Consider the following 21,711-nt stretch of genomic DNA (forward strand, 5'->3'; position numbering starts at 1 on the left):
GACACACGTGGGAGGCACTCAGCAAATGGGTCTGAAAATGCTGGAGCGTAAACAAACTCACTCCTGACTCTCAGCAACCAATGCTCTCCTCTGATCCCCCTGGCCTTCATGCAAGTTGACATTGCCCAGGTTTCTCTTGATAAGCATGGAAAGCTTGACCCACTAGAACTCTCTAACTGGTACCCAGTAAGTTGTCTCCTCAGCCTCCAACACAGGTGTCCGTCACAGGCACAAACTGTGTGGTTTTCCCCAAGTGCTGCTGGAATCACAGGCCGCTGGGGACGATGGCAAGGAAGAGCCGCATGTTCTCACACCTTGGTCCCTAGAGAAGGACAGCACAGTGCTGCCACCTACACCAGCCCTGGGCTCCCTGCACGCCCATCAGCCCAGCTCTCAGTCCCTGGCATGGAAGGGATATGGGGGAGCAGGGGGCTGATCAGCATGCTCTGTTCAGACACCACCGTGGAGTTGGGTCCTGGGGAGATGGCCCAAACACAAACCACTCCTGCCTGCTTGCATCTGAAGCCTATTATACAGAGTCAAGTAAGTCAGAAAGAGAAAAACAAATACTGTATTAACACAAATATATGGAATCTAGAAAGATGGTACTGGTGAACCTATTTGCAAAAAAAAAAACCGCAAAAAGCACAGGTTCCCTTTACTTGTCATTTGGCCAATGTGTAACCGAGACCTACCTACTATGGACTAGAACCTGTCACTGGGACTAGGAAAGCCCAGTGGAAGCTATTGGAATCCTTGCCTTCTGGAAGCTCCTGGTTTACGAGAGCCAAGCAGAAGAGTGGTTTTCAAGCAACCTGCTAAGTGCTACATCAGCGGTAGGTCTGGCTGGCAGAGGGAAGAGAACTTCATCTCCCTGAAACCAGGGGAAGGGGGGTGGGAGACTTTATAAAAGTGGGGGGGAGTTATCAATCTTCAGGCAGAGGGGATGGGAGGGCAAGAGTGAAGATACAGCCGGTGAGAGGAGGGGTGTGCAGGGATGGATGTGGCCAGACCTGAGAAGTGTAGCCCACGACTTGGTCTTGAGAGGACCACCCTCCTTGGACTCTGAAACTGGGTTTGGGATTTTCCAAACTCTCCTTAGGTCCACTAAGAGGATCCACGCTCAGAGCAAGGAGGTCAAGGGGAAGCACATAGAGACAGAGGCCCTGAATGGCAGCCCAGGTTCATGCCCCACAATCAGCCAACACAGGGATGTCTCAGTGGACCTCCACTCAGAGAGCCAAGGCAAAAGGGCCACTGTCTCTGGAGTGACCAAGTGCCATTCCACCAGCTCAGGTGCAAAAATCTGACCCTGGGAAAGACTATTCTGTTCTGCTTCTGGATGGTTCCACCTCCCTCTCCACCATTCCCACTCCCCCAGCCTGTGGGTAAGGAACCGGACTCCTCTTTTCTCTGACTATCCTGCAGGGGGCTCTCTCAAGGATTTGGGGAACCACAGGATTTTTTAATTTATTTATTTTTAATTGGAGGATAATTGCTTTATAATATTGTGTTGGTTTCTGCTGTACATCAACATGAATCAGCCATAGGTATACATAGGTCTCCTCCCTCTTAAACCTCTTTCCCACCCCTCTAGGTTGTCACAGAGCACTGGTCTGAACTCCCTGCATCATGCAGCAAACCCACACTGGCTATCTATTTCACATATGGTAACGTGTATATTTCCATGCTACTCTCTCAATTCACCCCACTCTCTCCTTCCCCCACTGTGTCCACAAGTATGTTCTCTCTGTCTGCATCTTCACTGCTGCCCTGCAAATAGGTTCACCAGTGCCATCTTTCTAGATTCCATATATATGCGTTAACACACGATCTTTGCTTTTCTCTTTCTGACTTGGCTCTGTATCATAGGCTCCAGTTCATCCACCTCATTTAGAACTGACTCAAATTCGCAGAAGCACAGGGTGCTGAGAGTGGAGGTGACTCTCCTTTTCAAGCCCACTTTACAGAGGGGAAAACTGAGGCCTGAGAAGCAAGGCCACTTGCCCCTGGGAAAAAGCAAACTCATGAGACCCCACGGCTAGAACTCCATCCTCAAATTCTCAGCAGCAGACAAACCCTGGCTTGGTTCTTCAGTTCTTGGTTTCCTCTAAATAGTTTCTCCTGAAGATAGTGTATATGAAACAACAGCTGCAACAATGTAGTAAATAAAAAACTCTGAAAACCTTCACCCAGATTCCTCAATGAATACTTCCCTAAAGACTGTGAATCCTGTGAGGGCCTCTCCCTCTGGAAGATGTTCCCTAATAGTCTAGAAACAAATTCACAACTTCTGGGAGATGTTCCCTAGTAGTCTAGAAACAAATTCACAACTTCTTTTGGTCTTTATCTCAAATGTTCTCTTCAAAGCCTGGAGGATATTCAGAAACTCTTTAAAGAAGAGATGGTCTTCCCAACAGTCAGTCCAAAAGGTTCTGACCTGCCAAGTCAATGTTATAGAAAGCTGTGACTTCGTACACAATTAGCATTATTCATCTACCATCAGTACGCGGTCTCATATTCCACGCCTGATTTATAGTATATTTTCCTTAATTAAAAAAAATTTTCCTCAATTTTTGCATGCACATGGTCCTAAGGCAAAGTGAGAAAAATTAGCAATAGAAGCTGAAAGCAAACAAATCCACCTGGTGTCCAGGGATTTGGGAGTCTGGGGAGGATCAGGTGGCATTTTGAATAGGTTTTCCAGGAAATAAGAGCTATTGGTCATATCAGCTATACAACATAAGGATTGATTTGGAAATTAAAAGGGAAAATAAGTGGGGCAGGGGAGGAGCAAAGGAAAGAGGGAGGAAATGAAAAAAAAAAACAGAGAAAGATCGGAAACTCCCCCTCAAAACCTCAAATGGCTTGTGTCCCACTTTAGAGCACCACAGGGATTCTCACTTTCTGGGAGATGTGCCTTCCCCAAATGACCCCACCTTCCTGCGAATATGGCCTTCCCTGTGGGTGAAGTGGTCATTACCTGGGGAAGGCAAGGAGCCCCGAGGCTCCCCAGGGCATAAAGGCAAGGGCCTCAAAAGTCAAAAAATATCTGCCACCAACTGTTGATCATTTGGACAGTTAAACCAGATACAGAGAGCTCACCCTACAACCCCTCCATCCCCAGGCTGAGCAGGAGCTAATCACATCTTTGTTATTCCTCCCCAGCATCTTTTCAGGGAGCGAGATACCTGGCCAGTAGGCAGGATGGAATAAGACAGGCATCCAGTGGGGGAGGAAGCCAGGTTCCCTGAGCCAGGACGGGTATGCATAGGTCTTATCTAATATGTGGAACATCCCCGGTGTCTCAGGCAGCAAAGAATCTGCCTGCAGTGCAGGAGACTCGGGTTCGATCTCTGGGTCAGGAAGACTGATCCTCTGGAGAAAGGAATGGCTACCTACTCTGTTATTCTTGTCTGGAGAATTCCATGGACAGAGAAGCCTGGTGGGCTGCAGTCCACAGGTCACAAAGAATTGGACATGACTGAGCAACTAACACTTTATCCAACATTTACACACACCTACACCTTCTGGACACACATTCTATGTGTGCCTCATCCCCATCTCCCATTAGAAACCAGGTTCACAAAGCCCAAATGATTTGCCTGGACTGTTTGGTAGCGGTAGCGCAGGACTGGGTCTCCATCCTGCCGCCCTCGGCCCAAGGGCAGCAGGACCACTGCATGCAGTGTCCAGGCTGTGCAAGAGAATCCCCCTTCCAGGGGGCTGTGTGACTTCACGGGGGCTGAAGCGAAGGCATCTGTGCTCCTATACCACCCAGAAGCCCAAGTCCAGTCCCCACAGATGTCAAATGACGCCTATGTCAAGGAAGGGTGCTGGTGGAGGCCCGGCATTACTTCCAGGTACCCCAGAGAGTGTGGGCCAGGAAGAGGGTGGGCTGGGCAGCTTCTGCAGCAATCTACTGATGTTTAGCTACATTTCCCTTAAGAAAAGATACCCTTCTAAATTCACACCAAGGCTCTGCATGGGTGAGCAACAACCCTGACCCCCTGGCAGGTCAGCCCAGCTAAAGCTATCCCCGGCCCACCTCTCACTGCTGTCTTCCACCAGCCAGGAAGATGGAATAACCTGGTTCTGGGGAAGAAGACAGGCAAATTCCAGGCTCTTGAATCCTCCTCTGCTACCCTCATCCCTCTGGCCTGGATCCATCCTCCATCCGTTCAGAAAACACCCTGAGAGGGGCAGGTGGGGCAGAAATTCACACTCTGGGCCCTGCCTGGAGTCGGCTGCCCAGGATGCAGTCTCAGAGCATCTTCTCTTCCTGAGAAGGCACGTCAGCACCTCTCCAGCTCACCTTGCCTACTGAAGCTGGGAGGCCTTTCCTGCACGCTGACATGCACCTTCTGCCCTGAATCTGCAGAACCATCACAGTGAGGGATTCAGGGCTTGTTTTCTTAATTAACTGAAAATGCTAACACAGGAGCCCGGGAGCTGGCAGGGGCCTGGCCTTCAGCGGCTACCAGAGAAAATTCTTGCTTTGAAATCAGGATCTCTTGTGTCCCCACTTGGGCCCCTCACGGGATGTCAAAACAAACAGGGCCACCTGATCACGGGGTGCAGGGAATGGGGAGGCTCAGGTTACAGGCCCAGAGATGGATTTGGCTCTGGGATGTTTCAGGGCCTGACACGTGCCGAGATCTTGATTTCCCAAAATGGCTCAGCTAGACCCCAGAAAGCCACCAGCTGTGGCAGGGGCTCTGAAGGTGGGGAAAGGATAGGTCATGAACCTTTGTGCCAACAGGACTTCCTGCCCGCCTGCTGCCTGGCAGGCACGGAGCCAGGGATGGGGGAGGCAGTGGAAATAGCCAAGTCTATTGATTCCTGCCCTTGAAGAGATACAGTTAGGGACAAATTACTAAAGTGCAGGGTGTGAAGGCAAGTATGAAGTGACAGAGTCACAGCGGAGAATTCTCTGTGTTGGAGAGGTTTCAGGGGTGCAGGGTCATGGCAGGACACAAAGAGGGAACAGCTGGCCTGAACACGGCATCAAAATCTTATGAGTAGATAGGACTGGGTGGGGTGGGGGGTGGCGGCGACTGGGGGGACTGCACAGACAGGGGTTCAGAGGCAGGGAAGAGACGAGTAAGTTCAAGGAAGGGCAGGCTGGGTGGGGCGGCTGGAGAGTGGGGCCCATGGGGGGATGAGAAGGACTCAGTGCTGAAACTAGGCCCAGAGATGTAGAAGCGGGTGGGCGCAACACGTTAAGGAGTCCAGCTGGCCACGGGGAGCCAACTTGTTAGAGCCAAGTGAGAGTGACAAAGACCTTGTGGTCCCCAAAGCCAAACTCTGTGCCCTCAGGACTTCCCGGCTCACCAACTGCTAACGCAGGAGCTGGATGGTGCCAGAGAGAGGGCTGGAGAAAGGAAACCCAGGATGATCGGTCAGGATCCAGGGAAAGGACAGGAACCGGAGGATACAGATAATGAGAGTGTTGCTCACAGGGAGGTGTGACCACAAGTGGCCTCACAGCAAGACCCAAGACCTCAGCAGGAAGAGGAGGAGGAGGAACAAGAGGTGGATGAGGAGGGGGGGGGCGGTCTGGGTCCTGGGTCTCGTCTCTGGCCACCTGCGCCGGGGGTCTCTCCGATCCACACGGGGTGCCGGCCACCCGGCCCCGTATCCAAGGGCCGAGGCTCGAGGCCAGCACAATGTGCCTGCTCGTGTCCAGGGGGTTGAGGCCTGGGTTGCATCCACAGTTCCGGATGTCAGGGAGCCTGCTCTGGCCTTCTCACCCAAGGGCTGGACCCTGGGAGAGGTCTGAAGTTCTAGGGTGGCCAGAGAACACCCCTCTTCGGGAGGAAACCACACAGCGCTCTCAGGAGGCCTGGCACTTTCCCTTCCCAGCCTCGGCACAAGCTGTCCCATCTGGAAAGACTTACAGAGGAGCATCCATTTGCTAGAGGTCAGAGAGGGTGTGTTGGAAATGGGGCTCCCTGCCCCTAATTCAGGGACTTTCCTCTTTCCTGACTTGCATGTTCTTCTCTGAATCTCTGGACTGGGTCCCCCCTGATCCTGCGAGATCAGAAATCCCTGCAGCTTCACTCCCCCTGCCCTGGACAGAGTCCAGTTCACTCTGTCCCGAGGGGGAGAAGGGACGTTAAACCGTCTCTTTCCGGGATACCCTTACTGCACCTCCCCCTCTTGCAGTACAGTCAGTGTAGCCTTTCTTAATCTTGGGTGTTTGGGCCTTCCAAGCACACAATGCAGAATCCGGTTTAAGAAACAAAGCATTAACGTTAAACACTATCATTTGAGGAAACCACTTGGTGCCAACTCGCACAGAAGCATAAACTTGGGGACTAAAATCTCAGGCCAGTAGTAGGTTCTGTGATGCCTCCTCAGATGATTCAAAAAGAACACATTCATTTTTAAGATTACTATTAAAGTGAAAACAAAATGAAACATTTAAGGGAAAGAACATTCACAAGCAGAGTTCTCAACACAACTCTCTCCCAGGGTCTCTGGGTTCATCTGGAAGACTCTGCCTCGGGCTGAGCACTGGGCTGTGGAGTGAGGCTGGTCAGGCTTTCCCCAGCCTAGCGCCCAGTCTTCAGTGCCCATCAGAATTGCTGGCACACAGAAGGCTCTCAGGCTCAACATTTGTAAACCAACACAGGAATGAATGAATGAATGAAGACGTTCAAGTCCTGGTTCTGCAATTTACCAGCTCTGTGTACCCAGGCAAGGTCCCTCGCCTCTCTGAGCCTAAGTTTCTTCATCCATAAAAATCTCCAGGGACTTCCCTGGTGGTCCAGCGGCTAAGACTCCGCACTCCCAATGCAGAGGGCCCTGGTTCAAACCCTGGTCAGGGAACTAGATCCCATATGCTGCAGCTAAGCATTCACATGCCTCAACTGAAAGATCCCACAAGACCCGGCGCAGCCAAATAAATAATAAAATAGATACGTTTCTAAAAAAATCTCCAAAACTATTCATGACTCAAACAATTACTGCGAGGATGAAATGAAATGGTACCCCAAAAGCCCTTGGCACTGTGACTGGCACATTCAAGCTACAGGATAAATGGTAATTATTATTGTCACTTGTCCAAGACAGCTTTAATCTCATATCCAAAACATCTTTCTAGATCTTCACACCCGCCAATTCCATCATGGCATTTTTTTTTTTAATCTCAGTAAACCCTCAGCCACAGCCTGGCACAAGATGGAAGAGAGGAAAGGACTCTTGGAGCAGAATTCGGCAGTGAGCATCTCTGATCTGGGGCTCAGGGACTGAACCTGCTTCTGTAGCCTGCATCCTCTGTGGGGGTCACAGACCCTAGCCCTCCCAACTATAATATCCGGGCATTCTCAGCGAGGCAGCTCACCTGTGCCCAGGCCTCAGGAAACAGGGCTGGGGGACCTGCAAAGTGGGGAGGTACCAGCTCAGTCCCATTCTGCCTGGGGAACCCTCCCCCATGCCTTCTCAGGCTGAGCTGGGGCAGCCCAGGGCAACGTTCCCAGGCTTCAGAACAACAGGCCTTCATTCTTCCCAACCCTGAGCAGACCTGCCTCCTCCCGCTCCAGCCCTGCCTGCGTAAGCTCGGGCAGCTGACTGGGTCCAAGGGCCCTGGAGACCAAGCCCAGGGCCTGGTCTGTACCCCGACCCGAGTCCCCAGCTGAGACAGAATCACAGTGTCACTCACTGCCTTTGGCCTGGGGCATCTTCGCACACAGCCCTCCCAGGCCACACTTTGTTTTCCCCAAATGAGAGAAAACTGACATCTGCCCCTCCTTGATCTTCACCCCTCGGGCCTGGCTCCAGATGTTTCCAGATGTCAATCCTCAGCTCCCTGCCTCAGGGGTGACAACCACTAGGAGAGGGGTGGGGCTAGCCCCTAGTCCAAGGCTCCCTACCCACTGGGAATCCCAGCTGGCCCTCCCCCCCGCCCCCATCTCCTCCTTCCCACATTTACCCATCAGATTCCATCCAGCAAGAATCACCAGACTCAATCCCCAAACTGCAATCCACAATCGGAGGTTTCTCTCACTTCCCAAGTTTATCCAGCTATTTTCTAACTTTCTTTTTAGGGATCCTGAGCTCAGCCTTTAAGAATGATCCTTGTATGTCCCAGAGCCAGGGCAGAGGGATGGGAGCCCAGGGCTGCAGCGGGGGGCTCCAGCCAGAAAGTCCTTCCTTGGGCATGGATTCCTGGGGGTGTGCACTTGACGCAAAGCAGCCTCCTTCCTAGGGAGGGTCCAGCCCACAAATCCAGCCCAGGAGGGTCCCAGCTGCAGCCTAAGGAGGCACCCAGCAGGGGAGGCAGGACTACCAGTGGAGTACACAGCTTGCAGCTGCTTTCTTAAAGGGACAGCCTGCCTGAAAAGCCCATGGGGAGAAATATACAGAGGAAGGAGGCTGTGGGGATGGTGGAGCTACTCAGAGAAAAGCTGGCAACAAGCACTAGGACCCTGGCTTGTTCACAAACCTAATCCTGGGACTTAAAAGGCTTGACCCTCTCCTGCTGTGTAGGACAATGAGACAGAAAGACAGTTCTCACAGGCTGACTTCTCCACCTGCAACCACCCACCCCCCAAAACCTCCCCCCTGGGGGGGGGGGGCTGGACTCACCCAGAGGGCAGTACAAAAACCCATAACAAATGTGAACCACTTCCTGTGTGCAAGACCCCTTCCTATGTCCTTTGCACCAAAGAACTTATTTGGTCTCCACTTGTGTACACAAGCAGGTGGGGCCAGGGGTGAAGAACCCACCGGCCAATGAGGAGATTCCATCTCTGGGTCGGGAAGATCCCCTGGAGGAGCGCGAGGCAACCCACTCCAGTATTCTTGCCTGGAGAATCCCATGGACAGAGGAGCCTGGAAGGCTTCAGTCCATTAGGTTGCCCAGAGCTGGACACAACTGAAGCGACTTAGCACACACATACTTGAGTGTGGAGATACTGCTATTTTCATTGTTCCTACTTTACTGATGAAGAAATTGAGGCCTAGAGACAAAACTGCCAAATGTTGCGGGTAGTAAATGGAAATATTTGGGGTTTGAACATATCTGGTTCTACTCAACCAGTTTTCCCTAAAGTGGTCTAGGGGAACCTCCCTCTATCAATCGACAATGCAGATGAAGCTCCTATCAGGGTCAGGTTCATGCAGTGAGAAACGCAACATGCAAGACGAGGTGTCTGCCCTCAAATGCTCGCTGGAAAGAATTATCCAGATAGTAGCACCAAACTTGTCTGGAAGGTGGAATTACTTGTATTTTTTTCTTCTTCTTTACTGTTTTATTTCCTACACTTTCTAAAATAAGCACTTACTCCTTAAAGAGTCGGACATGACTTAGCAACTGAACAAAATTTTAAAGAGAAATAAGATTCTGCCTCCTATCTCCTACTTGAATATTTCAAATGACCAGAGAGCAGGGAGACCTCTTTATTCTATGTGGAAGTTCTAAGAGGTAGGAGAGTAGCAAAATGAATAGGACAGCGCAGCAACTCTGTAATTAAATCTACATTTTACCCATTATCAATCTACAGGCAGCAATAGCTTGTAGATAGAATTAAAGCAATAGCTTTTTTTTTTTTTTCCACCAAAACCGAAATTAGAAAGTTTTTCCACATCTGGTAATTAAAAGAAAACAAGACTCAGCAAAGACTCAACTCCTATGCTCTTCCAGACCCTTCACAATGTGATCACCAGCGCCCTGCTGCTTTCCCCTCACTTGGTCCCATTTGCCTCACCCAGCAGCCAGGTCAGACTTCCCGAGGTCTGCCTCAGCCTAGCCAGCACTCTGACCTTTGCTTGCTGAGCCTTCTGCCTACGGTGCCGCTCATTTCCTCTGACAAAGTCCTTGACACTAAGACCCAGCTTACAGTCACTGCTCCTACTGCCTCCTATGGAGGCTTCCACCCTGACGAGCAGAATAGATTGATCCCTTCTCTGAGCTCCTATAAGCTTTGCCCATCCAGAGCATGCTGAGATCTGGCATCATGGTGTATTCTAATGAACTTAGTGTCTCTGTTCACTTTTCCATTCCTAGTGCCAAAATATCTATGGAATAAGGCAGTGCACGATATTGATTTTTTTTTAAGGAGGCTATTGTGATTCTCTAGTTTCTGACTGAAAGAAACCGGTTCCTTCAGAGGAAACATTCTTTTTATTTTTTTAATATTTATTTGGCTGCGTTGGGTCCTGGTTGCATCATGCAGGGCAACACGGCACATAGATTCGCCAGTTGGGGTGCACAAGCTTAGCTGCTCTATGGCATGTGGGATTTTAGTTTCTGAGCCAGGGATCGAATCTGCATCCTCTGTGTTTCACAATGGACTCTTAAATGCTGGACCCCTAGAGAAGTCCTGATAGATAATATTAATTAATGTTTGAACAGCATGTATAGCTTTCCAGGTCCTTTCTCCAACATTATCTCACTTGAGCTACAACACAACTGGTGATACTGGAAGCATCAAATATGAATACTGTGACAGCAAGTCATGTTGACGTCCCTAAAAGTCTGCTCTTTGGGGGTTAGGTTTGCCTGGATGGCCATAAAGGACTGGCCTGGCTCCCAGACCCCACTTTTAGGTAAGATGGATGGTTCCATCTCCTGGTCCTGTCCTCTGCATGCTTCCCAGAGCTCCAATGTGACACATCCTCGCCCTGGGCTCCCCCAGCAACCAGGAAGGGGGATGGTGCTTCCACGCTGGGCTGAAGAGTGGATTCTCTCTGGGCTCATGAACACAGCATGGCCAGAGCACTAATGAGGCCACAGCTTCAAGTGAGAACCCAGAGTGATCCTGCCAGTTTCAGGGAGGAGAACCTTGCCATGTAGCCCCCACTGGACCCAACCAGGCAGCCAGTCCACAAACCCTGGCTCTGGAGGGGGCGGGTCATGAGGAGAGGGTATGTACCAAAGATGCCCACAACATTAGATCCAGAAGGAAACTTTGAGATTCCAGGGCTCAGTGCCCCTCTAGGTAGCTGGGGAAACTAGGCCCAGACTAGGGAGGGACTTGTCAGAAGTATAGCATGTGTGAGTGGCAAAGTGAGGGCTAACAACTGAGCCTTTTCTCATCCAAGCAAGAAAAAACACAACCTGAAGACTCTACTAAAAGAGCCACAAAGGCCAAATTACTGTTTCAGGGCATTCTTCACAACATGCAAGGATTCTTGAATGCAACATCACACACAGAAAACAATAAAGGAAATAGTAAAGAAGTAACAGAGGAAGATGTTTAGTAACAATCTAAAATGTAGTATCCCTGGAGGCCAGGACGTGTCATAACCCACCCCTCATAACCTCTTCTGTGAGCGATGAGGGCAGACAGGTCTCAGTCTAAAACTAATTCCACATCAAAAATAAACAAACAACCCAATCAGAAAGTGAGCAGAGATCTAAATAGACATTTCTCCAAAGAAGACATCAGTTCAGTTCAGTTCAGTACAGTCGCTCAGTTGTGTCGACTCTTTGCAACCCCATGAACTGCAGCACACCAGGCCTCCCTGTCCATCACCAACTCCCAGGGTTTACCCAAACTCATGTCTATTGAGTCAGTGATGCCATCCAGCCATCTCATCCTCTGTCATACCCTTCTCCTCCTGCCCCCAATCCCTCGCAGCAGCAGGGTCTTTTCCAATGAGTCAACTCTTCACATGAGGTGGCCAAAGTATTGGAGTTTCAGCTTCAACATCAGTCCTTCCAATGAACACCCAGGACTGATCTCCTTTAGGATGGACTGGTTGGATCTCCTTGAAGTCCAAGAGACTCTAAAGAGTCTTCTCTAACACCACAGTTCAAAAGCATCAATTCTTTTGTGCTCAGCTTTCTTTATAGTCCAACTCTCACATCCATACATGACCACTGGAAAAACCTTGACTAAATGGATCTTTGTTGGCAAAGTAATGTCTCTGCTTTTTAATATGCTATCTAGGTTGGTTATAACTTTCCTTCCAGGGGGTAAGCGTCTTTTAATTTCATGGCTGCAATCACCATCTGCAGTGATTTTGGAGCCCAAAAAAATAAAGTCGGACACTGTGTCCACTGTTTCCCCATCTATTTCCCATGAAGTGACATACAGATTGCCAAAAAGCACATAAAAAGATGCACAACACTGCTAATTATTAGAGAAATGCAAATCAAAACCACAATGAGGTATTATCTCACACTGGTCAGAATGGCCATCATTGAAAAGTCTACAATTAATAAATGCTAGAGAGAGTGTGGAGAAAAGGCAAGCCTCCTACACTGTTGGTGAGAAGGAAAATTGGTACAGCCACTATGGAGAACAGTATGGAGGTTCTTAAAAAACTAAAAGGAGAGTTACCATATGATCCAGCAATCCCACTCGTGGGCATATATCTGGAGAAAACCATAATTTGAAAGGATATATGCCCCCCATCATGTTCACTGCAGCACTGTTTTCAATAGCCAAGACACAGGAGCAACCTAAATGTCCATCGACAGAGGAATGCATAAAGAACATGTGGTACATATGTACAATGAAATAACTACAACAGGCATAAAAAATGAAATAATGCCATTTGCAGCAACATGGACGAACCCAGAGCTAACTGTACTAAGTGCAATAAGTTAGAGAAAGACAAATGTCACTACATCACTCATATGTGGAATCTATTTTTAAAAGTGATGCAAATAAACTTATTTACAAAACAAAAACAGACTCAGAAATCACAAAAACTTGTGGTTACCCAAGGGGGAAAGATGGGGGTGAGGGATAAATCAGAAGTTCAGAATTAACATATATGCACTATCTATAAAACAGATAACCAATAAGGACCTACTATATAGCACAGGGAACTCTACCCAATATTCCATAATGACCTATATGAAAAAGAATCTGAAAAAGAATGGATATATGTATATGTATAACTATAACACCTGAAACTAACTCAAGATTGTAAACCAAGTGGTGGTTCAGTCACTAAGTCGTGTCCAACTCTTGTGACCCCATGGACTATAGACTGCCAGGCTCCTCTGTCCATGGGACTTTCCAGGCAAGTGTACCGGAGTGAGTTGCCATTTCCTTCTCTAGGGGATCTTCCCAACCCAGGGATTGATTTCAGGTCTCCTGCATTGCAGGCAGATTCTTTACTGACTGAGCCACCAGGGAAACTAGGTTAATCAAGTATACTCCAATAAAATAAAACAACTGAAAAATAAAATGATTTCTTCATCAACTTTGCAGAATGCATTGGAATGGGGACCACATGGACTGAGGCTTTCTTTCATCCTCAGGTAACAGAATTCACAGCTGTGATGGTTATTGGTGCTTCATCAAATATCACTGGTTTCCACTCCTCCCTCTAGGCACATAATAGATCATGCATCCTGAACTCTTGTGTCTGAGTGGGGCCATGTGACTAATTCTGGCCCATGACCTGACAGTAGATGCTGAGTGTTAATGATGTTTAATTATGATGGTTAATTTTATGTGTCAACTGGGTCAGACCATGGTATGATCCCAGATATTTGATAAAACTAGATGTCTGCATGAAAGTAATTTTTTTAAGACAGGATAAACATTTACATTGGTAGACTTTGAGCAGAGCAGATTACCCTCCGTAATGTGGGTTCAGTTCAGTTCAGTCGCTCAGTTGTGTCCAACTCTTTGCAACCCCATGAATTAATGTGGGTGGGCCTCATCTAATCATCTGAAATGAAATGGCCTTAAAGAAAAGATGGACATCCTCCAAGAAGGAATTCTGCTCCTAGACTGTCTTTGGATTTGAGCTGCAACACTGACTCTTCCTGGGGTCTCCAGCCTGCAGGGGCTTCCCTGCCCCCACAATCAAGTGAGCCAGTTCCTTAAAATGAATAAATGACAGGAAGGAGGGAGGGTAAGTAAGAGGAAGGGTAGCGAGGAGAGAGGAAGGGATACAGGGATACAGACATACACATCCTATTAATTCTCTCTGGACAACCCTGACCAATACAAGCGTCATTAGTGATCTTGATTCTAGAGCATCTAATGGTCAGAACTGGATCCTCTTCCCCTTTGGCACAGCATCACCTACACCTGGGGAGGTGCCTGTTCTGCCAGGCTTGGTTAATAAGTTTTACTATAATGAGTACAGGTCTTAACGTTGACCCACTACAAACAAGTAGCGTGAGTAAGAAAGAAACCTGTTTGATGTCACTGAACTCTGGGGACTCTGTGTTACCACAGCATAATCTAACTCATACTGGCTGAAGTACTACTGGCTGTTCCTCTTAGATTTGAGATGCTAGAATGTAAGGGAGAAAAAAAAAATTCAAAAAAATAATGGAGCCATAAAAGGATTTTCATTACAGCCTCCCACGGAGCCCCAGACACACGGCTCTTCCTCTAGTTTCCTTCATCTGTCTTAGATCCTGGGAAGTCTTAACGCAGAATCCAACCTCCGTCATGTACGTGTACCAAAGGTACAATCTCCCTGGTGAAAGAAACTTCCCTAGAAAATGTTCAGAGTTCCACTGAGGAATCTGACCCTATGCCTGAAATGGGAAACTCGCCAAAGAACAAAAGTTTCCACTACGGCAACAAGAATGTTAAACACGATAAAAAGTTTTTTTCTCAGTAAGAAAAATGAGACCATGAGTATTTATAAGCCAAAACCCAAAGGCCATTCCTAGTTCCTGTGAGGTTTCCTGCTGTGGCAGGGGGGTGGGGTGGGGGCTTGGGAGTCAAGAAGCCGATTAAACGGGTACTAGGGAGAGAGCGAGATGTCCTTGGCTCAAACGCAGGTGAATTAAGTGTGGAGCCTTCCAGGAGATGCAGCTACAAAGTGTTGGTGATTCTCCCTAGGAATCGCTGGTGACCCAGGACCTGCTGGGACTCTGTATCCTTCTACTCAACGGATAAATCCAGTCCACTAACCATGTATGTAGGGCTTCCCTGGTGACTTGGAAAAGAATCCGCCTGCTCATGCAGGTGACCCCGGTTCGATCCCTGGAGAAGGGAATGGCAACCCACTCCAGTATTCTTGCCAGCGAAAATCCTATGGACAGAGGAGCCTGGTGGGTTATAGTCCATGGCGTCGCAAAAGAGTCAGACACATCTTAGCAACTAAACATCAACAACCATAAAAATACACTATCAGAGGTAAACTCTGGGAGAGAGTAAGGTATAATGGATTTAAACTACTACAGAAGATTTAGCTTAGACCATTCTTAACTGAGTGTGTGTGAGGGGTGAGGGGCGGTGGCGGGCAGTTCCAGAGACATCTGGCAATTCTAGAGACAACTTTGGTGTCACGACCAGGGGACGCTACTGGCATCTGATGGGCAGAGGCCAATGATGCTGCTAAACATCCTATAAAGCCCAGAAAGACATCCCCCCTCCTCAACAAAGGATTATCCAGGTAGTGTCAAGGTTGAGAGATCCTGGTTGAGACTAAACCCCTAGTTGGACAGGTGTGATGGTTTACAACAAACAGCAGGACAAACATAAAACATTCACAACATGCTCTGACAGATAAGATAAGCAGATCCAACTCAATATTCATACACATATGTAGATAAACCAAAGTTGGCTGCGCCGCTAAGGCACTCTGAGAGGTACCATAATGTAGTTTACATGCGAAGGGAAATATATTTCCCTGCTGCTCTCTCTTCCCAGAGAGGCAGAAAGCCAGTGTGCAGGTCAGATGAGAAGGTCTGTTATTCAAAAGCTGTCTGATTTACAAAGGAGGCAAAGAGAAAAGTTTACAAGTGGGGCTAGAGGAAAGGCAGCCAAACCACTCGGCAAAATAAAGAGGGAGCTGGTTAAGTTTCTGATGAGCCCAAGAAAGGAGCAAGTTAAAAAGTCCAAACCATAAGACTGCTCACCAAGCCATCAGCCTCTTAGAACAAGGCTGTCCAATCTTCAATTTCAACTGTTTGCAGTGTTGTAATGTAAACACCATCCATTTCCTCAAATCTCCTTCATTTACCATATTCACAAAGCCCTTGTGTAAATGGTGTGTGTGTGTGTGTGTGTTGTGTAAATCAGGGTATAAGGACTAAATTTCACATCTGGGTCAACACACTGCAAAAGAGAGTCCGCCTGCACAAAACCAGCAATAAAAAAAGTGAATGTTGACTGCAGGCCTACTATGTACCAGGCACTGTTCAAGCAGTTGACGTGCAAACACACCAAACGCTCCCAGCTGCCTTGTGGGGAATGTGATGTTAACCTTATTAGGGATAAGCGGTCTGAAGGAGAGGGAATGTAAGCCACTCACTCAGGGACCCCAGTGAGTAGAGGTCAAGAATTCAAATCCAAGCGGTCCAGCTCGAGAGCCCAAGTTCTTAACCTCACAGCCACCCTTGTTCATGACTCACAGTAATTAATAATCTCAACTGTGTGTGTGCGTGCGTGCATACAAACACTAAGTCGTGTCCAACTCTTTGCGACCCCCTGGACTGTGGCCCACCAGGCTCCACTGGCCATGGCATTTTCCAGGCAAGAACACTGGAGTGGGTAGCCAGTCCCATCTCCAGGGGACCTTCCTGACCCAGGGATTGAACTCGTGTCTCTTGAGTCTCCTGCTTTGGCAGCCAGATTTTTTACCACTGTTCCATACTAGTTGGATGGAAATAGGAACGCAGAGCTGGAGGTGACAGGAAAAACTGAAGCCATCACCTTTTACTTGGGAATCTCTAGACCAGTGGTTCTCAACCTTTACTGTGATCAGGATCACCTACTGGGCTTGATAAAACACAAACAGATTGCACCTGCTGCTTCTGATGTAGCGGATCTGGGGTGGGGTGGGGCAGGGAAAGGACTTGCATTTCTAGCAAGCTCTGGGAGATACTGATCCTGCTGGTCCAGAACCACTCTTTAAGAAACACCGCCGCTTAGGAGGGATGTGGGGCTCCCAGTGCTTTGGGGGGCTGGATCCAGCTAATTTATTCTGAGTCTCAGAGACAGGGCTGCTCAGGTGACATCTGGCCACAGTATTATCTACTGTATAGCTGGAAACTGGAGAAGGTTAATGCCGAAGAGGATGGAGGAAAGGAAGGACAGATGGCAATTAGACTTCAACCTGGAAGACTTCCTGGAGGAAGAGCCTAGTGGGGAGAAGTGGTGACTCTGGACTTGTTGATTTGATGCCCACTCTAGATACCAGGACTGAGGTGTTCCAGTTCCCTCCCTAGGGAAAACAGCATCATTCAATACGTGCCCTCCCTGGAACCACTTGTCCTCTCTGGTGGCTCAGTGGTAAAGAATCCGTCTGCAAAGCAGGAGATGTGGGTTCGATCCCTGGGTCAGGAATATCCCCTGGAGAAGGAAATGGCAACCCACTCCAGTTTTCTCATCTGCAAAATCCCCTGGACAGAGAAGCCTAGTGGGCTACAGTCCATGGGGTCACAAAGAGTCAGACACAACTGAACGACACCACCACCTGAATCTGCAGCCACGAGAGGTTCCTTTCTCAACTGAGCATCTTTCCTTGCACTGACCTGAGATGTTCTGGAAAGCACAGCTGCCCCAAAGTAGGAGAAGATGAGCAGCTGATCTAACTGTCTGTATCCTGGGATCCACTCCCCCACCTCCCAAAACAAAACCTCAGTAGCATGTTCTTCATGAGGTGAGCGGCTCAAGCCAAGAGCAGCTACATGAAAGAGACCAGCAGTGAGGAGAACTGTGTACACACACATATGCATGCAGGCACCCCAATCTGCCTCTTCCTTCCTTCTGTATCTGGAGGAAATTATCATCTGGTTAGTGCCCTCAGATGAACTAGGGAGGCAAATTCGCCAGTTGTGGTTTGTGAGGGGGTGAGTAGCCCGGGAGATGGGTGTTGGGGGGAGCCAATCCACTTCCCTCTGGCTCTGAAATCCACAGTTATTTGCCTGGACCGGCCTAGGATCTCATTTCCCAATGAGAGGAATCTCGCTCTCTTGGTGACACACACTTTCCCCAAGAATGCTTGACTTTTCAATGAGGAATTCTTGTATATCTGGGATTCTTGGAATCAGGACAAACACAAACAGACTGCTGGCTCTATCCTAGGATTGCAAACCCTCTAGAACTCACAGGAGTAGAAAGAGAAGGGGCGCTGGAAATGGGGAGCACCATAGGGAGGCAATGGCAGGACTGAGATGCAGGACCCAAGGGTTCAAAGCCCCAGGTTCTCCAGAAGCTCCCCACTGACCCTGGGATCAGAAGACACCTTCCATGATGTGACTAGATGGCCACCCGGGTGCGGGCTCAGTCATTAAGTCATGTCTAACTCTTTGTGACCCCATGAACTATAGCCCACCAGGCTCCCCTGACCATGGGATTTCCCAGGCAAGAATACTGGAGCGAGGTGCCATTCCCTTCTCCAGGGGATCTTCCTGACCCAGGGATCGAAACTGCATCTCCTGCATTAGCAGGCAGGCTCTTTTACCACTGAGCTACCAAGGAAGCCTCCGGGCAGGGTGGAAAGGTAGAAATACAGAATAATGCTTGCTGTTGCTACAGAGTTATAGCATGGTGGAAGTCACACGGTTGGTGAGATCCCCCTGGAGAAGGGAATGGCTATCCACTCCAGTGTTCTGGCTTGAAGAATCCCATGAACAGAGGAGCCTGGTGGGCTACAGTCCAAGGGGTCGCAAAAAGTCAGACAGGATTTAGCAACTAAGCACGCATGCCCCTTGCCCAGGCACCTGTCTAATCACAGTGCAGAAGGTGCCTTCTGATCTGGCGGTCAGTGGGGAGTTCACTATAAAAGGAGATGGGGATCCAGTGATCCAGCTCTGGTGATCCAGTGGCTAAGACTCCACGCTCCAAATGAAGGGGGCCAGGGCTGATCCCTGGTCGGGGAAACTAGATCCTGAGTACTGCAATTCAAGATCTGGTGTGGCCAAATAAATATTATATATATATATATATTTTTTTTTTAAAGGAGATGGTTATGACATATCAGGGCGTAGTACAGAGGACTAGGGTCTTTGAGTCAGGCCCTCTGTGTGGCTTCAGGAAAGGTGCCTAACTCTCAGAAACTTGGTTCTCTTTTCTGTAAAATGGGATAACACCCGCTTCGCACATCTGTTGTGAGCATGAGGCGTGCTGAAGTGTGCAAGCGCTGAGCCCAGTGCTTGGCACAGAGGAGGCCTTGGACGTATGGCAGGTATCACTCAGGGAGTTTGAGGAGGAAGAGTCTGGAAAGCTCTCTGTGTGGCGGGCCAGCTGCAGGAGGCCCAGCAGCAGGAAGACGCAGCTCCCGGGGTCAGCTCAGCCAAGCTTCCTACGCGTCCTCCAGCCCCTCGGGGGCTCCGGATGCTCTGGCAGGTTAGGGCCAGACCACCCCTCCCCAGGCCACAGTGCAGCCCCAGCTGCTTTCATCTAAAGTGCTAATGCGTGGGTTCCAGGTCACCAGAAAGAAATGGTAGATGGTCTACAGGGATCCTGGGTCCCTTGGCCTCCTCAGCTTAAAATGCTGGCCTCTCCACAAAGATCAGGCCAACACTCCAACCTTGCCATCTAGAGAACCCCAGGAGCTCTTCATCCAACCAGAGAAAGCCGGGGCCTGAGCATTTGCCCCCCAACCCCACCCCCTCAGCTCCTGCCAAGAGCTCTACAACCTGGGCAAACAGACCAGGCCCCCAGGGTGTTTTCCGTCTAACTGAGAAGGCAAAACATAGACATGAAAGGCTTAAGAAATACAGAAAAACAAGGGGGAAAGAAAACAGTTGTCTTTCCAAGGCGCTCATGTATGCAGAGGGATCATGAGCTGACCTGGGGAATTCACAGTCCACACGATTAATCTGGGGAGACTTTCAAGGGGGAGCGGTGCTGGGTGGGGCAGCCGCTCAGGGTAACCCGCCAGCTTCCCCCCAAAGTCCCCTCTCTTAGGCCCTGTGGCCTGACTGCAGGAGAATGGGCACTCTTGCCTGAAATAGTAAATTTACATAACCTCCCCATTGCAGCGATGCTCCGCGCGGCTCTGGTTACAACAACAAGGGTTTAAGAACAGGAGAGTTTGCAATGGCAAAGGCAGAGGGGGGAAAACAAAACAAAATCCACATGAGGTTTTCATTTGCTTTAGCCACGTGAGAATGGCCCTGTAGATCCAGCTATAAATACCCCACTGCCATTGCCGCAAGATGGAAAATCGTGCACGCGCACGTGCGCGCGCGCACACACACAAGACAAGCCTTCTCAAACAGTTCGTGGGCTTAAGAATGCAAATCAATGTTTCTAAGAATATCTGCCTTGAGAAGATAACAGTACTGGATTCCATCTTGTGCCGAGTCCTCCCCAAACACACTGGACAGGACTGGCAAAGACGCGGCTGCACAGTCATCACGAGGGTGAAATGCAGAGCTGTCCCCACAGCCTCCAGGCCAAGCCAAAGAGGCCACAGACAGGGCTGAGGGGTCAGGTCTTATACTAAATCCCTCAGAAGGAAGTGGAGACCCTCCCCACCCCTCAAGCTGTTTGACCCAGGACACCTTAGATCCAATTCCCTGGAAGCAGAGCCTGAGACAGAGGTTCGTATACATGGCATGTACTGAGGTCGTGCTCTCAGGAGAAACCAGGAAGGGAATAAGGGAAAGAAAGGGAAGGATCTGCCAAGAATGTGGTTTTAGGAGAAGTCGAGCTTCAGCCTAATTCAGGGGGAGCTCTGGAGAAGGAAGGGCATTGCCATATCTACCCCAGTTGGGGCGAGGGAGTGGGGCTTTTGTACGTTTTCCCCAGTTAGTCATTGGCCACAGGATGCAGGGGGAGGTGGGGGTAAGTATGATGTAATTCCCAGGCACCTCGGGGTGAGAAGGTTCAATAACCCCAAGGCAGTCCCCACAGGTGTGAGCCATTAGCTGGAACACCCACGGCGGCCAGAGAGGTAGAGAGGCCTGCACGGGGCACCAACAGCATCTTCCCAATGAGTCAGTGAGCCCAAGCGCTTTATTGCTTGGAGTACTTTCTATTGATTACAAACAGTAGTTGGGTTTCCTTGCTTGCTTTTATTTCTTTGGCATGGGATGCTTTTAGAATAAACCTGCTGAAGAGAGAAGCAAAGATTTGATCAATCAATGTGGTGCATGATGTGAATGGCCCACCTAACATTAATTCTCTCCTTTTTTCATACTAATAGGTCCCTGGTCCGGTCTGAAGCATCAAAATACCCATTTTAAAAGTTTTTAGCTTCTCCTCAGACTCTTGCAGTTTGAAGTCCCCTTAACAGAGTTTCAACCAGTTTCTAGAGGTTGGAAAAAAAGCTTGTTAAAAGCTTTTCAGAAAAGCTTATTAAAGAGAACGAATTAGCTGATATGCACTTTTTGTACTTTGTCCTTCTTTCTTCCTGCCTGGGATGCAGATGTGAAGCTAGCGGTGATGCAGCCATCTTGTAACCATGAGACAATAAGCACAAAAACAAAAATCTATTCTAAGGAAGGCTGAAGTAGAGAGACAGAAGGAGCTCATGTCCCTCATAGCACTGTGGTGCTACTCTGCCAACTCAGGACTGCATCTACTGTCCTGAAAATGAGAAAAAATACAGAACCCGAGTTGATGGAGCCACTCTAGTGGGGCTTCTGAATTCCATGGACAGAGGAACCTGGTGGGGCTACAGTCCATGGAGTTGCAAGAGTCGGACATGACTTAGCGACTAAACCACAACCACCATCACTACGTAGCTGAACAAAAATTCTAACTGATACACGTCTAAAAACACTAGTTCTATGGGGTGTCCTATGGAAAAAGTCCTCTTCAGATAAAGAAATTGAGAGAACACTATTTAGACAATGTGAAACCAGATTTGACTACAGTG

General features: G+C 48.9%; 1 protein-coding gene, 1 non-coding gene and 1 pseudogene across 4 annotated transcripts in view; 2 read left to right on the forward strand and 1 right to left on the reverse strand.

The window, feature by feature from the left end:
* Window positions 1-21,711, reverse strand: part of DAAM2 (dishevelled associated activator of morphogenesis 2) — a 127,497-nt gene that overhangs the window by 85,076 nt on the left and 20,710 nt on the right. The gene's annotated exons all lie outside the window — the stretch shown is intronic.
* The window catches only part of LOC110123714 (transcription initiation factor TFIID subunit 9-like), a 106,977-nt pseudogene that overhangs the window by 7,340 nt on the left and 77,926 nt on the right, over window positions 1-21,711 (forward strand).
* TRNAG-CCC (transfer RNA glycine (anticodon CCC)) lies at window positions 6,762-6,834 on the forward strand. The gene has a single exon. It is a non-coding gene; the product is annotated as a tRNA-Gly (tRNA).

This window comes from Odocoileus virginianus, chromosome 27 (assembly GCF_023699985.2).
Source record: "Odocoileus virginianus isolate 20LAN1187 ecotype Illinois chromosome 27, Ovbor_1.2, whole genome shotgun sequence".
Taxonomy (NCBI): Eukaryota; Metazoa; Chordata; class Mammalia; order Artiodactyla; family Cervidae; genus Odocoileus; species Odocoileus virginianus.